General features: G+C 42.4%; 1 protein-coding gene across 5 annotated transcripts in view; it reads left to right on the forward strand.

Moving 5' to 3' along the window:
* Positions 1-13038, forward strand: part of SCAF8 (SR-related CTD associated factor 8) — a 216711-nt gene extending 203673 nt beyond the window's left edge. Inside the window, exons 24-26 of one of the 5 annotated variants that reach the window (XR_005834413.1) lie at positions 2296-2468; positions 3583-3615; positions 12144-13038. The gene's annotated coding sequence lies outside the window, so the exon portion shown is untranslated. The remainder of the gene's footprint in view (positions 1-2295; positions 2469-3582; positions 3616-12143) is intronic. The other 4 variants (XR_005834417.1, XR_005834412.1, XR_005834416.1 and 1 more) reach the window with 4 other exon arrangements.
* The last annotated feature ends 1944 nt before the right edge of the window (positions 13039-14982 follow it).

Raw genomic sequence — 14982 nt, forward strand, 5'->3', positions numbered from 1 at the left:
GTGGTTTATTGTGTGATTTCTGTCCTGGGACCTAGAGGAGATATTGGGGAAGGAACCCAGAAGGCCATGGCCAGCTTCCCAATGTGGTCTAGGGTTCGGTCATTGTAATCAACAGCCAATATTTAATAAACATCCATGTGGTAACAATGATAATTAACTTGGAAATCTGGAACTATATTTTCCAAACGGAAAGGAATTCATTAATAAAATGAAGAGTCCCGTCTTCCCCGTACAATTGGTGATCAGACCCGTCCACTCTGGGTCAGCTGGGAAGCAGCTCTATGACCATGGGCAAGTTGCTTACCCTTTTTATGACCCAGGTGACTCCTCATCTGTGAAATGGGACAATAATGTTACCTATCTCGTGAGGCAGTTGCAAGAATAATGAAATAAATTATCTGAATCACTGAGCTCAGTGCTTGGCCCAGAGCAAACGCTCAATAAATGTGAGTGTATCATCAGTCTCTGAATTTCCTCTCCCTGGGCTAGTATACAGTTGAGTTTCTTTACCCAATGCTGGTTCTGTGCTAAAATCATCTGTGTTGTTCCACAGAGTGGTCCAGGGTTGTGTTGTTCATATGAATTCAGATAGCAGTCCATCAAAGAGCAATAAAGACCCCCTACGTCGGACACAGCCCATGCTGTGGCACATATTACGTATTTTTCGTGTTTGAAAATATGTTGAAAAGGAAGCGTCAAGATAAAAGAATTCTGTAATTGTTTTTAGCTTGTATAACACATGGTGCTTACTGTGTGCTTTACAAGATATGAACTCATTTAATCCCCATTTGATCCCATCTGGTACGCTCTATTATTATCCCCCTTTCCACATGAGGAAACAGGCTTGGAGGGGTAAGTCATTTCCTAAGGTCACAAAACTGGCGTAAGACGTGGAGCCAGGATTTAAACCAGACATTCTGACTGCAGCGGGGGCCGTTAGCTGTGACACTGTGCCGTGGGAGTGCGTGCACACACACGCGGGCGCATATGTACACACGAGCACATGCAGACACACGCGTGCACGCACACATCCACTTTCCTTGAAAATGTAGGATGGTCAGTGCTTTACATCACATCTGGGATGATGCAGCGTGATATGGCCAGAGAAGGAAGGGCACTGGATTTTCATTAAAGGGGAACCTCTGCTAACCATGTAATTTCGGTGCAGAGAGGGTTAGGTCACCTCGAAAGAGCTCTGACAGCGTTTCTTATCTGCACCCTCAGATGAAGGTGAACTCGAGCCTGCAGGGAACAGTGATCCACGAGCAGCTCCCAGATGAAAGGGGAAAAGGGAAAAAGGAATTTTTTCCGAACCTAGTTAATGTTAACAAATAGAGGAAGTTAATGTGACAGACGGGAAAGAAATAAGAGACTCCCGCCCGTGGGGGCTAAGCATCCAGTTGCCACGTCACTGAGCAGGGCTTTGCAACATGTGTGTGCCCAGCAAGAGACAGACGCGGCTCCACTGAGGAAACTCGTGTGGCAAGTGGCCCTGAAGTGCCTATGATGTTCAGAGTCCTGGACCAGGCACAGCGACACCCTCACTGTCTACTAGCCGAGGGAGAGGAGATGACATGTTAACATTTATCGAGCGTTTGCTCTGCCAAGCGCTGAGCTCAGTGCTTCAGATAAGTTATTTCATATGCATCTTGTAAGCACCTGATGAGACAGGTGATAGTACTGTCCCATTTCCCAGATGAGGAGTATACCCCCACCCTAGGGTCCACTGTCCAGTTAGGGAGGGGGACAAATAGTCGTAAGGCAGTGGAAGCACAGAGTTGGTAGGTGTTCACAGACAGACGCCACTTTCCCCGGTTCCAAAGTGTCCGAGAGTTACCGGGAACTTGCGGTGATTGTCGGGCGCCTGCGCATTCCCGTTCTGGTGGGAATGCTGGAGAGGAGGAGAGGTTTGGATGCTCTCTGGGAGGTGACAAGGAGAAGGCTGAAGACCAAATGGTTGTGGGCATGAAGGTCAGAGGCAGCTCCAAGCCGTGTGGGAAGCAGGGAAGGTCCTGAGTGAGGTAGGGAGCAAGACCGAGGAGGGGGGCATCTGGGAGGTGGCAGAATGGCAGAGTGAGTGTGCACAGGGCAGGGTAGCGGGCATCATTCTCTGGAAATTTGTTTTTTGTCTTCCTCCACTAGTCAGCCTTTGTATTGCTGAAATTGTGTTGGACTGGGAATGAAATGGGAGCAAAATGTAGCTTTCCAGGAGGAATAGGTGGGGTGGTGGTCCTGGGGGCTGTGGATGGCTGGGGTGACCCTATGACACACTGCTTGTTCATTTACTCTTCGCAGGAACTGGAAGCGTGTGGGGTCACGGTCTGCAGCACTGCAGTCAGTCACCCCGCTGCTCCCCTTGCCGTCGGGACAGTGCTGCTGAGACAAGAGAGTGCTCCTCTCAGGAGGGCTTGTTTCTCATGACCTCATTGTGATGACAAAAGGCAGATTCTGAGCCACTTCCTTCTCCAGTAAGTAAACCGACCGCCTTCAGGTTTCTGTGTGAGCAGGTAGCAGCAGGAGCGCTGCTGGCTCCTAGTAATAGTGGGGGGGGCGTGTGTGTGTGGATTTCTCAGTCAAATTTCAGGTTGAGGTAGGACGCCACAGAAATTAACCAGATCCTCCTGTGATAGAAAACGGTGCTTTAACAAAACATTTTCTAAAACGGGTGATAAATTGGGTCTACCTCGTCACAAGGAACTGAAATTGCTTTATAAATTCTCTGTGGCATTGCTGGCAGGGAGTATATATTCTCAGAGGATAGAGACAGCCAGGCTGTGAGTTGAGAGGAAGAAGGCCGGCAGCCCCCTGCACTGAGCTTCTGGGTCGTCTCCTGATCACCGGGCTGCTTGTTTAAAACAGGCTGTCTGTTATGAGGGAATTCCACGAGGGAAAGTGTGTTTGCAGGGACTCTCATTCCATTGACAGAATAATAAAATATGCAAATGTAGTTCCCCATACCTTCTTGGGAGAGGGCGATAAAGGGTGGGGTTAAGGAAGGAAGCAAACTATTCCAGAGGCATAAAGAATAGACAACAGCCATATTTTCTTTCTTTCTTTTCTTTTTGGAAAAATGGTAAAATGTCAGTGTTTTTAAAATTCAGTAACAGAGAAAAATTCATGGCAGAAAGATTTCATCAATCCTATACCTTTGGGGGGGTCACTGCAGATACTGATGGTAATTCCATAATAATTCAGAAGAGAAAATTTCAATATCAAACTTATTTTTTATTTTTTAATGGAAACCTATTCGTGGTAGTGTAATGATACAAGTCTAATCTCTTATAGAAAGGTTATAAATGGTCCTATAGAAAACTATATCTAATTTAAAAATCTGAAGTTTGTATTTTAAAGCTCATGGCTTATTTAAAGCTTATAGTTAGAAAGTTTGGATTAAAAAAAGAAAGAATAGCTACAAATTCAAGATATTATTGCTGTAATTTAAGACAATAAAAATTCATGAATTCTATGTCTGTTAATTCAGTATTTATGTTATATGCTAGACACAAGTTTAAAAAGCAGATTTTTTTCTGTATGACATCATTTCTCTGTTCTAACACTAATGTTTGTAAATTCCTTTTTAAGAATGCAATAGGATAAGGCTGTTAAGAGAATCAGGTAAGACTATATGTACTGACATGAAAATATGTATATTCCGTATATACATAAATAGATGATATATATATGACACATTTGATGAATGTCCACTATTATAGTTATAGAGTACCCTGAGACTTTTTCTTTCTTTTGAGATATGCTGGATTTAAAAAAAAAAAATTGAGAAGCATATAAATCTGAGCTCAAGGTCAGGTTTTAGTTGATTTAATACCCTAGTTTTGAATACCCTAGTTTGTACCCAAACCCCAAAGTGGTATATCCTCACCGAAGTATAACTTTCTTTTTTTATTTTTATTTTTTTATTTTTTAAAGATTTTATTTATTTATTTGACAGAGATAGAGACAGCCAGCGAGAGAGGGAACACAAGCAGGGGGAATGGGAGAGGAAGAAGCAGGCTCAAGTGGAGAAGCCTGATGTGGGGCTGGATCCCATAACGCTGGGATCACGCCCTGAGCCGAAGGCAGACGCTTAACCGTTGTGCCACCCAGGCGCCCCCGAAGTATAACTTTCTGAGGAGGTACAAAATAAGTTCGTGGGCATCTCTTCAACTATACACTGGTACACCTGAACAGATGTCATAGCTCAGCTTAAAGGAGAAAGCTGCTAGTCTAATATCTTGACCATGTCCATTCTCTAGGTAGTTTAATTTCAAAAAATCACTTCACTTCTAAAGATCCTGCCCAGATATCAGATGACTCCACACCAACAACCCTCCACTTCAGATGTGGAGTAAGCTCTCTTTGTCAGCCAGCGGAAGTGTATCTGTTACTCCTTTCTTCTGGCCCACTTAGCACCATGGCATCCAAACCCCACATGCTAATGCTTTTGATAAGAAGCACCAGCAGCAGCAGCAGCAGCACGTACCTAACTGAAGCTTAGGAAGACAATGCTGCTCAGGGGAGAGTGGAAATGTCTGAACGTAATGAATGGGGTTGGGAGGAAGTAAAAGGAATTCAGGAAGAGTCCAACCAGAGTGATAAAGTCCAAGAGCAAGTGTCGCGGGATAAGGGAACTGAGAAAGAGAGTCTTCTCCAGGAGCAAAGGACCTTGCTGGCACCACGAGCCCAGCCACTGTGGTCTCCTGTGGACCCACTCCCTCCAATACACACTTGGCTGGAGCCCATCCAAAGCAGTGCCACAGGCCTGGCAGTGTGCAAGCAGCCCTGACAGGGGCCAGCACCACTGTGACGTGACTCCTACCCTGAGAAAGGGAAAGATGACCATATACACCAGTCCCATTTGTGGGTTGGGAGCAGACATCTGGTCTGATCGCAGGCCCTACCCAGCAATGAAAGCTTCTCAAGACAACACGGAGAAAGTGCCCGGCAGTTCGGTGCTAACACATCTCTGGCAAATGTCTAGTCTGACTCAACTCAAACCGAAGACAACCCTAGACTGGCCCTCTAACAACCACAGGGACCTACGCCTGCCCGCAACAGGCAAAGAGAGCCATTGCAGACAACTGCAGCTTAGGCCCAACAGTAGGGCACACAAAACACACAGGAGATTCCTCTGAAGTGCCAAGTACTGGTGAACAGGGGACACAGCACCACAGGGCACTACAGAAGCTCTTCTACAAAACTACTTTCAAGAACGGGAGATGTAGCTGACTTTCCTAACACATAGCAACAGGCAAAGAGAGTTAGACAAAATGAGATAGAGGAATATGTCCCAAATGAAAGAACAGGACAAAATCACAGCAAGAGACCTAAATGAAATGGAGATAAGTAATGTGCCTGATAGAGAATATAAAGTAATGGTCACAAAGATACTCACTGGACTTGAGAAAACAGTGGAAAACCTCAGTGAGACCCTTAACAAAGAGACAAAAAACATAAAAAAGAACCAATCAGAGATGAAGAACTCAATAACTGAAATTAAAAATACACTGGATGCGNNGGGGGGGGGGGGGGCGCCTGGGTGGGTCAGTTGGTTGATTGGCCAGCTCTTGATTTTGGCTCAAGTCATGAGCTCAGGGTCCTGAGATCGAGCCCCATGTCAGGCTCTGCACTCAGCAGGGAGTCTGCTTGAGGATTCTTTCTCTCTTCCCCCCTGATTTGACACAGAGGGCACCAGCAGGGGGAGCAGGGAGCCCAATGTGGGGCTCCATCCCAGGACCCTGGGATCAAGACCAGAGCCGAAGGGAGACACTTAACCAACTGAGCCACCCAGGCACCCCTAAATAAATCTTTTTAAAAAATACACTGGATGGAATAAATAGTAGACAAGAGGAAGTAGAAGAATGAATCAGTGACCTGGAGGACAGGGTAATGGAAAGTAATCAAGCTGAACAGGAGATAGGGAAAAAAAATGAAAAGAGGCTTAGAGAACTCAGTGACACCATCAAGCATAATGACATTTGCATTACAGAGATCCTAGAAAGAGAAGAGAGAAAAGGGTGCAGAAAATTTATTTGAAGTAATAATAGCTAAACACTTCCCAAATCTGGGAAATGAAACAAAAATCCAGATGCAGGAGGTACAGAGAGTCCCAAACAATATCAACCCAAGGAGGTCCACATCAAGACACATAATTAAAATGGCAAAAAGTAGTGGTAAGGAGAGAATTATTAAAACAGCAAGAGAAAAGAAAACAGTTACATACAAGGGAAACTCCATAAGGCTATTAGCAGATTTTTCAGCAGAAACTTTGCAGGCCAGGGGTGCCTGGGTAGCTCAGTCGGTTAAGTGTCTGTTTTTGGCTCAGGTCATGATCTCAGTGTCCTGGGATCGAGCCCCACATCTGGCTCCCTGCTCAGCAGAGAGCCTGCTTCTCCCTCTCCCTCAGCCACTCCCCCCACTCATGTTCTCACCCTAAACATAAATAAATAAATCTTAAAAAAAAGAAAGCCAGTGAAACATGAGAGAAGATAGCAAGAGAAGAAAGGAACAGAGGAGAACTACAAAACCAACCATAAAACAAGTAATAAAACGGCAACAAGTACATACCTATCAATAATTACCTTGAATGTAAATGGACTAAATGCTCTAATCAAAAGACATAGGGTGATGGAATGGATAAAAAAGGAAGGCCCATCTATAGGCTGCCTACAAGAGACTCAGTTTAGACCTAAAGACACATGCAGATTGAAAGTGAAGGGATAGAAGAGCATTTACTATGCAAATTGAAGTGCAAAGAAAGCCAGAGTAACAATACTTATATCAGACAAAACAGACTTTAAAACAGACTGTAACAAGAGACAAAGAAGGACACTATATAATCATAAAGGGAACAATCCAACAAGAAGATATAATAATTATAAATGTCTATGCACCAACATGTGAGCACACAAATCCAAAAAGGTGCTGATAACAAACATAAAGGAACTAATCGATAGTAATATAATAATATGGGCTGTTAACGCCCCACTCTTATCCATAGATAGAGCATCCAAACAGAAAATCAAGGAAACAGTGGCTTTGAATGACACATTGAACCAGATGGATCTAACAGGTAATTCAGAACATTCCATCCTAAAACAGGAAAATACACATTCTTTTCAAGTGCACATGGAACAGTCTCCAGAATAGATCACATTTTAGGCTACAAAACATATCTCAGCCAATTAAAAAAAACTGAAGTCATACCATGCATCTTTTCTCATCACAGCACTATGAAACTAGAAATCAATCACAAGAAAAAATTTGGAAAGAACACAAATACATGGAGGTTAAATAACATACTACTAAACAGTGAATGTGTCAACCAAGAAATCAAAGAGGAAATTAAAAATACATGGAGACAAATGAAATTGAAAACACAATGGTCCAAAAATCTTTGGGATGCAGCAAAAGTTGTTATAAGAGGGTAGTTTATAGCAATACAAGCCTACCTCAAGAAGCAAGAAACATCGCAAACAACCTAATCTTACACCTAAAGGAGCTAGAAAAAGAAGAATACACTTAAAACCTAAAACCAGTAGGAAACCAGAAGGAAATAATAAAGACTAGAGGAGAAATAAATGAAATAGAAACTAAAAAAAAAAAAAAAAACAAAAAAACCCACAAAAAACCAGTAGAACACATCACTGAAACCACCAGCTGGTTCTTTGAAAAGATCAACAAAATTGATAAATCTTTAGCTAGACTCATAAAAAAAAAAAAAAAAGAAAGAAAGAAAGAGAGAGAGAAGACTCATACAAAATCAGAAATCAAAGAGGAGAAATAACAACCAGCACCACAGAAGTACAAAGGATTGTAAGAAAATATTATGAAAAAGTTTCGTGCCAACAAATTGGACAACCTAGAAGAAAAGAATAAATTCCTAGAAATGTATAATCTCCCAAAACTGAATCATGAAGAAATAGAAAATTTGAACAGACCAATTACCATCAAAAAAATTGAATCAGTAATTAAAAAAACTCCCCAACGGGGCGCCCGGGTGGCTCAGTCATTACGCGTCTGCTTTTGGCGTGATCCCAGTGTTCTGGGATCGAGCCCCACATCAGGCTCCTCCACTGGGAGCCTGCTTTTTCCTCTCCCACTCCCCCTGCTTGTGTTCCCTTGCTTGCTGGCTGCCTCTCTTGCTGTCAAATAAATAAATACAATCTTTAAAAAATAAAAATAAAAAATAAAAAAACTAAAAAAACTCCCCAACAAACAAAAGTCCAGGATGAGATGGCTTCACAGGTGATTCTACCAAATGTTTAAAGTAGACTTAATACCTATTCTTCTCAAACTATTCCAAAAAATAGAAGAGGAAGGAAAGCTTCCAAATTTATTCCATGGGTCAGTATTACCCTGATACCAAAACCAGATAAATATCCAACCAAAAAGAGAACTACAGGCCAATATCTCAGATGAACATAGATGTAAAAATCCTCAACAACTCAACAACAAAAAAAGGCACCCAAATTGGTAAGGAAGAAGTAAAACTTGCACTATTTGCAGATGACATGGTACCATATATAGAAAACCTGAAAGACTCCACCAAAAATTGACTAGAACTGATAAATGAATTCAATAAGGTTGCAGTACACAAAAATCAATGTACAGAAATCCATCTCATTTCTATACACTAAGAATGAAATGGCAGAAGGGGAAACTAAGAAAACAATCCCATTTACAATTATACCAAAAATAATAAAATACCTAGGAATAAACCTAATCAAAGAGATAAAAGACCTGTACTCTGACAACTATAAAACAGTGATGAAAGAAAGTGAAGATGACACAAATGGAAAGATATTCCATGCTCATGGATTAGAAGGACAAATATTATTAAAATGTCCATACTACCGATAGCAATCTATAGCAGTCCCTAAAATACCAATAGCACCTTTCACAGAACCAGCACTAACAATCCTAAAATTTGTATGGAACCACAAAAGACCCGGCATAGCCAAAACAATCTTGAAAAGGAAGAACAAAATTGGAAGTATCACAATGCCAGATTTCAAGATATAATGTAAAGCTGTAGTAATCAAAATAGTATGGCACCGGCACAAAAACACACATAGATCAATGGAACAGAATAGAAAACCCAGAAATAAACCTGTAATTATATGGTCAATTAATCTTGGACAAAGGCAGAAAGAATACGCAATGGGAAAAAGACAGTCTTTTCAACAAATGGTACTGGGGAAACTGGACAGCTATATGCAAAAGAATGAAACTGAACCACCTTCTTACACCATAAACAAAAATAAATTTAAAATGGATTAAAGACCTAACTGTGAGACCTGAAACCATAAAAATCCTAGGAGAGAGCACAGGTAGTAATGTCTCTGGCATCAGCCGTAGCAACTTCTTCCTATATATGTCTCCTGAGGCAAGGGAAGCAGAGGCAAAAAAATAAACTAGTGGGACTACATCATAATACAATTTTCTGCCCAGCAAAGGAAATAATCAACAAAACTAAAAAGTACCCACAGCTATATGGTCAACTAATCTTCAACAAAGCAGGAAAGAATATCCAGTGGAAAAAAGACAGTCTCTTTGGGGCACTTGGGTGGCTCAGTCGGTTAAGCATCTGCCTTTGGCTCAGGTCATGATTTCAGGGTCCTGGGATCCAGCCCTGAGTGGGGCCTCCGTGCTCAGTAGGGAGTCTGCTTCTCCCTCTCCCTCTGCTCTTCCCCCACCTCCATTCATGTAGTCACTTGCTCTCTCAAATAAATAAAGTCTTTTTTAAAAAAAGTCTCTTCAACAAAAGGTATTGGGAAAACTGGACCACTTTCTTACACCATACACAAAATAAGTTCAAAATGGATGAAAGACCTTAATGTGAGACAAGAAACCATCAAAATCCTAGAGAACACAGGCAGAAACCTCTCTGACCTCGGCCTTAACAACTTCTTACTAGACACGTCACCACAGGCAAGGGAAACAAAAGCAAAAATGAATTATTGGCATTTTAAAAAGAAAAATCTTCTGCACTGTGAAGGACACAATCAATAAACTACGAGATACCACCTCACACCTGTCAGAATGGCCAAAATTAACAACACAAGGAGAAACAGGTGTTGGTGAGGCTGTGGAGAAAGGGGAGCCCTCTCATACTCTTGGTGGGAATGCAAACTCGTATAGCCACTCTGGAGAACAGTACGGATGTTCCTCAAAAATAGAGCTACCCTATGATCTAGCAATTGCACTACTATGTATTTACCCAAAGGATACAAAAATACTGATTCAAAGGGTTACATGCCCCCCTGATGTCTATAACAGCATTATCTACAACAGCTGAAATATGGAGAGAGCCCAAATGTCCATCAACAGGTGAATGGATAAAGAAGATGTGGTATATGTATGCAATGGAATCTCTCAGCCATCAAAAAGAATGAAATCTTGCCATTTGCAACGACATGGAAGGAGCTAGAGTTTATTATGCTAAGTGAAATAAGTCAGAGAAGGACAAATCCTATATGATTTCACTCATATGTGGAACTTAAGAAAACAGATGAACATGTGGGAAAGGGGAAAATTAAAAAAGGAGAGGGAGAAACAAGTCATAAGAGACTCTTAATAATAGAGACCAAACTGAGGGTTGATGGAGGAGGTGGGTGGGGGATGGGCGAGATGGGGGATGGGAATTAAGGAGAGCACTTGTTATGATGAGCTCTGGTGTTGTATGTAAGTGATGAATCACTGAATTCTACTCCAGAAACCAATACTGCACTGTATGTTAACTACCCAAAATTTAAATACATTTAAAAAAGAAAAAAATTTAAAAAAGAATAAAAAGGGCTGTTAAGCTTGGCTCAGTATGATATTTAGGGTTTTTTGTAACTTTCTTGTTTACAAAAGTAATCCATGTTCATTGTAGAAATTTTAGAAAACAAAATCTAAAAAAAATTTTAAAAACTAAAAGGCAACCTACTGAATGGGAGAATATATTTATAAATGTCATATCTGATAAAAGGTTAGTATCCAAAATACATAAAGAATTTATACAACTCAACCCCAAAAAACAAATAATCCAATTAAAAAATGGGCAGAAGACATGAACAGAATTTCTCCAAAGAAGACATCCAGATGGCCAACAGACACATGAAAAGATGTTCCACATCACTCGGCATCAGGGAAATACAAATCAAAACCACAATGAGATACCACCTCCCACTTGTCAGATTGGCTAAAATAAAAAACACAAGAAATGACAGGTGTTACTGAAGATGTGGGAAAAACAATCCTTATGCATTGTTCATGAGAATGTAAACTGGTGCAGCCACTGTGGAAAACAGTATGGAGGTTCCTCAAAATTAAAAATAGAATTAACATATGATCCAGTAATTCCACTACTGGGTATGTACCCAAAGAAAATGAAAACACTAATTCAAAAAGATATATGTATCCCTGTTTATTGCAGCATTATTTATAACAGCCAAGATATAAAAGCAGCCCAAGTGTCCATCGATTGGTGAATGGATAAAGAAGATGTGGTATATGTATACAATGGAATATTACTCAGCCCCGAAAAAGGACGTGACCTTGCCATTTGCAACAGCGTGGATGGAGCTAGAGGGTATAATAGTGAATTAAGTTAGAGAAAAACAAATACCATATGATTTCACTCATATGTGGAGTATAAGAAACAAAACAATAATAGAGACTCACACAAAATACAGACTCTTAACTACAGAGAACAAACTGATGGTTACCAGAGGGGAGGTGGGTAGGATGGTGGGTGAAATTGGTGAAGGGGATTAAGAGCACACTTACCATGATGAGCACTGAGTAACGTACAGAATTGTTGAATCACTGTGTTGTATACCTGAAACTAAGATAACAGTATGTTAGGTACACTGGATTAAAATTAAATAAAAAGAAAAAAAAAGATTTTTAAAAAAGTTAGATCCTATGAACTTGGTAGTGGGAAGTAAAACTGGTCAAAGGAATCCAGGAGACAGACGATCCATCACGCACGTGTGCAGGCGTGCACACACACTGCACGAGCCTACCTCTCAGCCACATGCATATGCACGTGCAAATGGTTTTAAGGCAATGGATGGCTCTAGAGGGTGGATCTAAAGTTCTGGGTTAAACACAGATTTTTGGAATTGTAATCAAGCCTACTGCTTTCTTTCTTTCAGCAGTTTGAAAAAATGCAGTGAAGTAAATTGTGCAAGTTCCCGAGCAGCCAGAGGAAAGACCCATTTATGTGACCAAGCGATCTTCAGAAAGGAGAGATGTAGCCTTCCTCGAAAAGGCTATCTTCTAGAACTCTCGACTTTTCCAAAAGTAGCCTGACACAGGGCAGAGTGGCCTGCCTCTGCTGGGGAGATGGCTGGACTGGAGGCACGGTGGTCTTCGGCTCTCTCCTAGATCCCGGGGTTGCTGGGAGGGAGAGCAGGAGAAGCCTGTTCCTGGGAAGGGTGTGAAGAATAGAATAGAATAGAAGCGCACTTAGTGCAAGTGCCTGTTGACCGGAATCCTCTTTCTTGCCCATGAACAGGCTGTGCTACTGCTTTTCAGCTCCGTGGAGATGGGTATTAAACATGGCCATTCTTGAGTGGTGTTGGGTGTGTGTGTGTGCGCGTGCGCGGTGCTGTTTCTATGGTGCTGTGTGTGTGTGTGACGTCGTTTCTATGGCCCGCGGGGTCTGGGCTGTAGCAGAGAATTTACGTGGCAGGAAGACTGTCTTTCCTCAGGTGCCGGGAAAGAGAGAAAAAGGAGCCAAAAGCCACGACTTAGGAAAAAAAAAAAAAGAATCTTCCCAAAGTGAAGGTGTTTTAAGAAAACTTGTGTTGACACTGAATGCCAGTGGGATGATTTGCTGGTTGAAGCTGTGAGCTCAGTGTCCTTCTACTAGAAATACTGCTCAGCACTGGAGAGAGTTTGCAGACAAAATTCAATTCTGTAAACACAGCTAGGCACCTTCTATGTGCCAGAAAATGCAGAGAAAAAGGGGCACCTGGGTGGCTCAGTCGTTAAACGTCTGCCTTTGGCTCAGGGCGGGATCCCGGTGTTCTGGGATCGAGCCCCACATCAGCTCCTCCGCTATGAGCCGGCTTCTTCCTCTCCCACTCCCCCTGCTTGTGTTCCCTCTCTCGCTGGCTGTCTCTCTGTCACATAAATAAATAAAAAATCTTAAAAAAAAAAAGAAAATGCAGAGAAAAAGATGAATTGGGGATGCTCCTTTACTTTGAGTTTAGATTTGGGTAATTTAAGTAAAGATTCTGCCAGAGAATATAACAACATGGGTATTTCTAGGAAGTGGGGTTACAACTAATATTGTTTTCAACTTTTTAGAAAAGAATGGGGAACCGTGGCTGATTAGTTTTGATGGCTATGAAGTGAGTGGGTGGGGAGGAGATTGGGGCTGCCTTTTTTAAACCTTCATGCTGTTCTTTGCCAAGCGTGGAAGTTTGAATTTATCTTTAGGAGTAGATTTGCCTTGATTGGGCCGTTGGTTCTTCTCCAGGGAAGCTGATCTTGCTCTATGATGAAGATGATCCAGCATAACTTCCTGATTGTCCGCCGTCCCCCTGGCTCTCCCTTCTCAGCTCTCTTTGCTCACCCCACCCCACCTGGAGAGAGTTCTTTCGCTTCTGTCCGCAATCTTTACCAGCTCTTCAGCCAAACCTGGGGCTATGCTCTCTTTCTACAGACGAGTTACTTCTCAATCTCTATCTCCAGGCCCAATCTCTGCTCTGAACACGAGTCTCATGTATTCTCCCCAGACCCTTCCCTGTTGCACTTTCCAGTCTGTTCTCCACCCCTAGCTAGACTGGTGCTTAAAACCCTCCAGTGGGTTCTCATTGTTGGAAGGATAAAATCCAAAATTCTTAACATGCCTACACGAGCACGCATGACTGCCTCTTATTTGCCCCTTTGGCCTCATCTCCTGTTGCTCTGTCCTTAAATTCTTTCTTCAGATGGGCCTGGCTCTTTCCCACCTCAGAGCCTCAGATTCAGCATCCCCCTTTTCTGGAATGTTCCAACTCAGTCCTTCAGAGCTCAGCTAAATGTTGCTTTCTCCAGGGGTCCCTCTCTAATTCCTTAGTGCTAGGTTAACTCATTATTATATGCTTTGCATCTTTAGCAGAGATATGAAAAAGAACTATTTGTAAAATGATTTGTTTACTATCTATCTCCCTCATATTGTAACGATTACCCAGATTATATCCCTACTGCCCAGGACGGTGCCCGGTGCTGAGTAGATGCTCCGTAAGAGGCTTAATTAGTGAGTTTAGGTACTGGGGGACTAAGTTTCTCTTCCTAACAACATGTATGTTCATCTTAGAGCTGCATCTCTGCAGATTATTCTGTATTTAATGGAGCGGGACTAGGTGAAAGTGAAGAGAAGCTTGTCTGTCTCTTGCTAGGCCCTCACGGCGCTGCAGCCTGGACTCTGGTGGGGGGGGGGCACATGCTGTTTGCCTATGTGGGATTCTGGCTAAGGAGAGAGACACACTGTAGGGAGCTCTGTGGATGGTTTCACATTCTGGGGTCCATTATTAGGTTTTAACTTTTTCTTTTCCTTTCTGTAATCCCATTCGGTTTCCCCTATTAAATTTTGTTGAGCCTGACAACAGCTGTGCTTGAGGAACTCGGGGAGGAGGCATCGCTGCCTCCAGGTGGGGCAAAGCTGTAGGGGGGAAAGGCTGAGACATGATGCGAGAGAGGGCACGGTAGTCAGGAACACAATGGCCAGCTGGGGGACAAGATTCGTAGACGTAACAGTGTGCCTCTGGGATGTGCCGGTGTATTTTGGGGAGGAAGTGACTACGCCTGGACTTTTTGAGGTTGCATAGTGTGCTGGTTACCAAGTCATTACCCGTCAGTTCCAAACTTCATCCTTTTTGCCTTCTCCGTACAAATAGATCTGGGCCTTTTGTATAATTTCCTCGGCCAGCTGGCTTGTTACGCATCAGTACAGGGTGTGGGGGAGATACTGCAGGACTAACAGAGCTCTGCCCACTGGCTGCC

This window comes from Ursus maritimus, unplaced genomic scaffold (assembly GCF_017311325.1).
Source record: "Ursus maritimus isolate PB19 unplaced genomic scaffold, ASM1731132v1 scaffold_13, whole genome shotgun sequence".
NCBI lineage: Eukaryota > Metazoa > Chordata > Mammalia > Carnivora > Ursidae > Ursus > Ursus maritimus.